Here is a 7248-nt window from a genome sequence, read left to right on the forward strand (position 1 = left end):
CAAGATTGCAAGAATGTGTGCCAACGTCCTTCTCTTTAAGTTAGCACAATGATTTAGAGAGGCACAAGGGCAGTCACATTCAAGCATTCCATCTTATGCATGTATTGAAAGATCTCAACCAATGTGTCTGTTTATTGAAGAAACAAAGTGATCTACAGCATAAACGTGTGCCCGTTTATGTTACCTCAATGAAAGCATGGATTCAAAAGTGTTTCGGGCCGGTACCATAGCAGGTATTGTAGAAAGTACTATTTATAGCCGGCCGAAGAAGAAGTAAAACAGAGATTCCACACGCTCGTGCCAAAAATCCATAAGGGCGCTCACATGGGCGTGTGGATTCCTAATTCCAACCATATTTAAGGCCGATTTTAGCCCCGATTTGATAATTCTATTCTCTATCTTTTCTCCAACTTGAGAGAGGATTGCGGCTAGGGTTTTGAGAGGTATTGGCTAGGGATTTTGAGAGGTTCTACGGCTCTAACATCAAGCTCCATTTTTAAGAAGGTTAGTGGGAGAGCTTTTGTCGGCACAGATTCCGCGAGGTGTATCCTAGACCGGACAAAGAGACCCTTGGACGAGTAGAGGACTCTCTACAAGACCATCACCATGACTATGGAGGGGGTTTTCTATGGATTTTTGCTTTTACATTTGACATCATTGATTGTAATTAGCTCCATGGAGAGCTAAACCCCCTAGTGGGTACTTGGATATTTTTGAACCCTAGGATGTATTTGTTTCATTGAACCTTTTTATTATGCTTACAATTAATTGATATTTTATTTGAGTTCCAATCTTGTATGATTGATTGTGTGAATACTCCCTTAGAGTGACACTAGGTTGAGAGTTCTTGTTGGTAACTCTTGTGAGTGGGTGACACACCACGAGATTTAGAAAATGCTAGATTGGAGAGGGTTAAGAGGGTGAGTCGAGAGATAGCGGAGCGTCCCCTTTCCCCTCCAGTGTGATTTATTCTACCTCCATTTCCTCAAGCTCTTTGCAGTCATAGTAAAGTGAATAGGCTAAGGGATGACCTTCTACTGGGGCTTAGTTGTAGGGGAAACGGAGTGAAGCGTTGAAGTGATTTTAGCACCTAGGGCTTAATTGTTACTGTGGACCTTCCACCTGGACCAAAGGGTTAGGTATATATCTAGGAAGAGGATTGAGAGGTTGAGAGGTTATTCGATTTCTCCTCCGGGACATGTATAGAGTTAGGCATGGATGACCTTAGATTTGGGACCATGAATTTAAGGATCTCCACGACTCATTAATGCATTAGTTAGAAAACATAATAGTGGGTTTTTGACTTGAAACAAGTGTAATAGGCGGAACAATATCCAGGTACCCCACTTATATTGATTGCCTTACCTTCCCTTTACTTGCACTCTTTCTCTTATTTCTTTTACTTTTGTTACATCACATTTTGTCACACAAATCATATTCACTTTTCGTTTAGTTAAGAAACAATTTAAGTGTTTTTTATTCCCTACTCTCTGTGGATACGATACCCATTCATCTAGGATTTATTACTTTGACAAACTCGTGCACTTGTGGGACATACGCAAGGGGCATTGTCATGTTGCTATAAGGATTGCCTTGGTTTCTCATTGCATTACCCACAAAGTCAACTTGCTCAACGGATAAAGTACCACCAATGGCTATCGGATAATCGGAAGGGGTATGTCCTCTCCTGCATCCATCACAATTCGTTACGGCCGCTAATCTAGGAGAAGTTAGAGTGTCTAACTTCTTACTCAATGCCTCCACTCGCGCCACCAATGATATAACCGCATCGATCTCATGGAGTCAGACCACTTTCTTCCTTTCCCTTGCATTTCATTGGTAGCTATTCATGTCGATTTCTTCTACTAATTGTCAGGCTTCATCGAGGGTCTTATTCCCCATTGTACCTCCTGTGGCAGTATCCAAAAGTTGTCTTGTACTTGTATTCAACCCTTTGTTAAAGGTCTGAATGATCATCCATTCGGGGAATCCATGCTGTGGCCACTTCCGCAAAAGATCCTTGAATCACTGCCATATCTCAAGCAAGGACTCGAGCTCCATCTGAACAAATGATGATATCTCATTGCGAAGCTTTGCCGATTTCCATGGAGGAAAGTACCTTGCAAGAAAAGCTTCAACCATTTCATTCCATGTCATGATGGATGCTCTTGGGAAAGAATGTAACCATTGCTTCGCTCTTTCTTTTAGAGAGAATGGGAAAGCCCTCAATCTAATAGCATCATTTGTAACACTGTTGATCTTTAACATGTCACAAACTTCCAAGAAGTTCTCAATGTGATTGTTTGGATCCTCATCGGCCAAACCAGTGAACTGCGCTAACTGCTGTATCATTTGGATGAATGCTGGCTTCAACTCAAAGTTTGGAGCTGTAATTGGGGGTCGCATAATACTAGATAGTGTCCCAAGTACTGACGGTCTGGTGTAATCAGAGAGTGTTCTCTGTTGTTCTTTCTGTTCTGCCATGTTGTCAGATCCTTCAACTTCCACTTTAGCTAGATTTGGCGGTTCATACATATGTCCTTTACACTTTTTCCTGAGTGTATGTTCAAGTTCAGGATCATCTTCAATTATTATTGAAGGGTTCCCTCCGGTCATAACCTCGAGCTGCACCAAAAGAAAGAAAACAAAATTATAACGATGTTAAGATAAGAAGATATGAAAGAGAATGAATGAATAGCTAAGATAGCAAAGTGCAAAGTATCTCTAAACGCCTACTCCCTGGCAACGGCGATTAAAACATGACAACACCCCTTGCGTGTGACCCGCAAGTGCACGGGTTTGTTGAGTAATAAATCCCAGGTGAGTGGGGTACCGTATCCACAAGGAGTAGGGAGTAAAAATACTTAAATTTCTACTTAACCAAGTAAAAGTGAACAATGTTAGTATTGATAAAATGTAATGAAAACAAAGATAAAAAGAAACAAGAATGAGAGGCAAAAGTAAGTGAGAGGTAAGGCAATCAATAAAAGTGGGGTACTCGGGCAATGCTCCCCAAGGATTAATGTTTCAAGTGCAAGACCAACTATTATACATAATAATCAATGCTCAATGAGTCGTGGAAATCCTTAGGCACACGGTCCCAAATCTGAGGTCAACCATGACTAACTCTACACAATTACCCAGCAGAGAAATCGCTCAGTCTCAACATCTCACACTATATAAAGTTACATAGAGTTCTAGGGAATCTAAGTGATAAACACTCTTCCTATGTATAGACCTAACCCTTTGGTCCAGGCGAAAGGCCCCTAGTCACATCTAAGCCCCAGATACTAGAGTTCATTCAACGCTTCACTTTGTTGCTCACACAACTAAGCCCAGCGGAGTTCATCCTCTAGAACTTCACTCTATTGTGATTACCAAGAACTCAATGAAATGGGGGTAGGATAAATCACACTGGAAGAGAAAGGGGGCACTCCACTACCTCTCGACTCACCCTCTCAACCCTCTCCAATCAGGCAATGTCTAACCCTCATAGTGTGTCACTCATCTATAATGGTTACCAAGATGGACTCTAAACCCTAGTGTCACTCTAGGGGAGAAATCATTCGACAATCACTCAAGATTGGAACTCAATTGAAACATCAATCAAGGAAAACATAATAAAAGATCAATGAAACAATAACATCCTAGGGTTTACAAAATCCAAGTACCCACAAGGGGTTTAGCTCTCCATGGACCACAATACAATCAACAACAAAATCAAAAGTGGAAACAAGTGTTCCATAAGAAAACTCCCTTGGTAGTCGTGGCGATGGTCTTGTGGAGTAGCCAAGTCTTCTCCAAAGGTCCACTTGTCCGGCCTAGGGCACACCTCGCAGGATCTATGCTGATGAAAGCTCTCCCATTAATCTTCTTAAAAGCGAATCGCAGTGTTGAATCATTCAAACAATTCCAAAGACTTATTGAAAGCCTCTCCAAACCCTAGCCGACAGCTTCCCAAATGATGGTGAAAAGTGGAAGAGAAGAGGGGAAAATGATCCCCAAAATCGGGTTAAATCGCGGCTTAAATAGGGCTGGAATCAGGAATCCACACGCCCCTGTGGATCTGCCACACGGGCCTGTGGAACTTTCATATGGGCGTGGGGAATTTCCACAAGCCTTGTGGATTCTCTAGAAATCCAGTTTTTGGCCTGTTCTGAACAGTAGCTGCTATAGTACTTGCTACAGTATTTTGCTACCGTGCCTGCTGCAATGCTCAGCCAAAACACTCCCAATTCCACACTTTTCATCGAGGCAACATAAAAGTCCACATGTTTATGATGTAGATTGCAACTCCTCTTCAATCAAAGGCTTCGTTGGTGAAGATCTTGTTATCAATGCACAAGTCGGGATATGCAAATATGGCTGCCTTTGTGCCCCTCCAACTCATTGTAATAACTTGAATTCATGGAGGTTGGCACACATTCACTTCCAAGATTCCACCAAATAATGTGTTTACAATCTACTTTTGGCTTCTTTTCTCAATACTTAGCTTCACAACCCTACATGCACAAAATCACAAATACACATGTATTAGCACTTAAACTTGCTAAAAGCAATGCTCATCGTAAGGAAAGAACACTTCAAATTCTTATCACAAAAGCACTTATCAAAAAAACACGCTCAAATGACCAAGAAAACTTTGTCACACATAATTAAGCACATGATAATACCAATAATCCACTAGAAAATCACAACAATATCTTGTAAAAGATCAAGACACCAACACTCAAGCTCTTATTCACTCAATCACTAATTAAAACCTAGAAAAATAGTAAAACACTTTGGGTTGCCTACCAAGACACACTTGTTTAACGTCACTTAGTTTGACATACCTAACTTTACCACATGGGGGCTCATAGATGAAGGTTTTCCTCTTACCCATGACTTAAAAGCATGATAAACATAGTCTTTTGAATGTAGAGGGGAAGTTATCAAGTTTGTTACGGTATAAGGGTTTGTCACCCTTACTCCATTCTTGCTCATCCCCATTAGCCTTAGGGTGTTTCTTGTGACATCTCCTTGCACGCTTCATCTTCTGGAGCATCTTCTTCATGATCCCCGGGGTAGGTTGTATCTTGTCCCTCTAAACCAAGCATCATCACGTCTTCATCCTCCACTTCTTGGTCTAGCAACCCCTAATACAGGTATGGACACATCATTTCCAGCACATATGCATCTATTAGTTCAACGGTAGTGTCAAGAAAATATAAAGTGTCATCCAAATCTAGAGAATGTCACATGGCTTCGGTGAGGTGGTATATAAGCTTGTCGTCGCCAACTCATGAAGTCAACTCCCCACCATCCATATCGATAAGAGCTTTGGAAGTGCGCAAGAAGGGCCTTCCAAGTATCAAAGGAACTCGACATCCTCATCAACATCCAACACTACAAAGTCTACAAGAAATATGTACTTGTCAAGCTTCACAAGTACGTCTTCGATGATGCCATCCGAGTGGGCCTAGCTCTCCTGAGCCTAGATTTTAGAAGAATGTATAAGGCATGCCTTTGATGCACTGAGTCCGCCAATGCCTTTTCTTCACCCATGTTACCAATGTTGCACGGAATGATGATGCTTCCGATGTCCTTCTTCTTTTTCGAGCATATTCTTTTGCACCACCACCGAACATGAAGCATCTAGAATCATAGATGCACTCTCCTCCAACTTCCTCTTGTTGATCAAGAGGTCCTTGAGAAACTTTGTATAATGAGGTATTTGAGACAACGGCTCTACAAATGGGATGTTGATGTGCAACTACTTGAATAACCCAAAGAACTTCTTATATTGCTCATCATTTTGGTCAGTCTTCAATCATAAAGGATAAGGGATTCTTGGCTTGTAAGGTGGTGATGCCACCTCTTTTCCTTTTGTTCTCTCCTCAACATCCATGACCTCGGGTGCTTCAACATTGGTCTTCTCACTCGGAAGCCTACCTTCAACCTCACAACCACTTCTCAAAGTGATCGCCTTCACATGTTCCCTCATATTGGTTTTGGTGTTACTAGGCAAGCTTTAACAAGGCCCCTTGTGTGTGACCTGCAAGTGCATGGGTTTGTCAATGTAATAAAACCCAAGTGAGTAAGGTATCATATCCATAGAGAGTAGGGAATAAAAAATATCTAAATTGCTACTTAACCAAGTGAAGATGAATAATGATTGTGTTGATAAGATGTGATGTAAAGAGAAATAAAAGGAACAAGAATGAGAGGCACAAGTAAGTGAGAGGTAAGGCAATCGATAGAAGTGGGGTACTCGGACAATGCTCCCTTTAGGACTTATGATTCAAGTGCAAGACCTACCATTATATTACCTAATTAATTCTTAATGAGTCATGAAAATCCTAAAGCACACGGTCCCAAACCTAAGGTCAACCGTGACTAACCCTACACTATGTCCTGGTGGAGAAATCGCTCAGTCTCAACACCTCACACTGCATAAAGTTGCATGTAGTTCTAGGGATTCCAAGTGATAAACCCTATTACTATGTGTAGATCTAACCCTTTGGTCCAAGCGAAAGACCCCTAGTTACAATTAAGCCCAAGATACTAAAGTCACTTCAACGCTTCACTCTGTTGCTAGCGTAACTAAGCCCCACCTGAGTTCATCCCTTAGTACTTCACGCTATTATAACCGCAAAGAACTCTAGGAAATGGAGGTGGGATAAATCACACCGGAGGTAAAAGGGGATACTCCGCTACCTCTCGACTCACCCTCTCAACCCTCTCCAATCTAGCTTTATCTAACTCTCGTGGTGTGTCACTCATCCACAAAGATTACCAATATTGACACTCAACCGTAGTGTCATTCTAAGGGAGAAATCATTCGACAAGCATTTAATATTGGAACTCAATTAAAAGCATTAATTAAGGAAAGCATAATGGAAGGCTAATAAAACAATAACATCCTCGGGTTTACAAAATCCAAGTACCCACTAGTGGGTTTAGCTCTCCATGGAGAACAATACAATCAACAATGGAATCAAAAGAAAAAATGATAAGAAATCCATAGGAAAAATCCCTCAGTATTTGTATTGATGGTCTTGTGGAGTAGCTTTGTCTTCTCCAAAGTCCCGTTTTCCGGCCTAAGGCACACCTCGCCGGATCAGTGCCAATGAAAGCTCCACTAATAACCTTCTTCCAAGCGAAGCGCGATGTCAAATCCAGAGAATTACTCCAAAGATGTGCCAAAAGCCTCCCAAAACCGTAGCAAACGACCTCTCAAAAGATGGAGAAAAGTTAGAGAGAAGG

General features: G+C 41.5%; 1 non-coding gene across 1 annotated transcript; it reads left to right on the forward strand.

Moving 5' to 3' along the window:
• The first annotated feature begins 1987 nt into the window (after window positions 1–1987).
• LOC120259748 lies at window positions 1988–2094 on the forward strand. The gene has a single exon (XR_005536301.1). It is a non-coding gene; the product is annotated as a small nucleolar RNA R71 (small nucleolar RNA).
• Window positions 2095–7248: the final 5154 nt, after the last annotated feature.

This window comes from Dioscorea cayenensis, chromosome 4 (genome assembly GCF_009730915.1).
Source record: "Dioscorea cayenensis subsp. rotundata cultivar TDr96_F1 chromosome 4, TDr96_F1_v2_PseudoChromosome.rev07_lg8_w22 25.fasta, whole genome shotgun sequence".
NCBI lineage: Eukaryota > Viridiplantae > Streptophyta > Magnoliopsida > Dioscoreales > Dioscoreaceae > Dioscorea > Dioscorea cayenensis.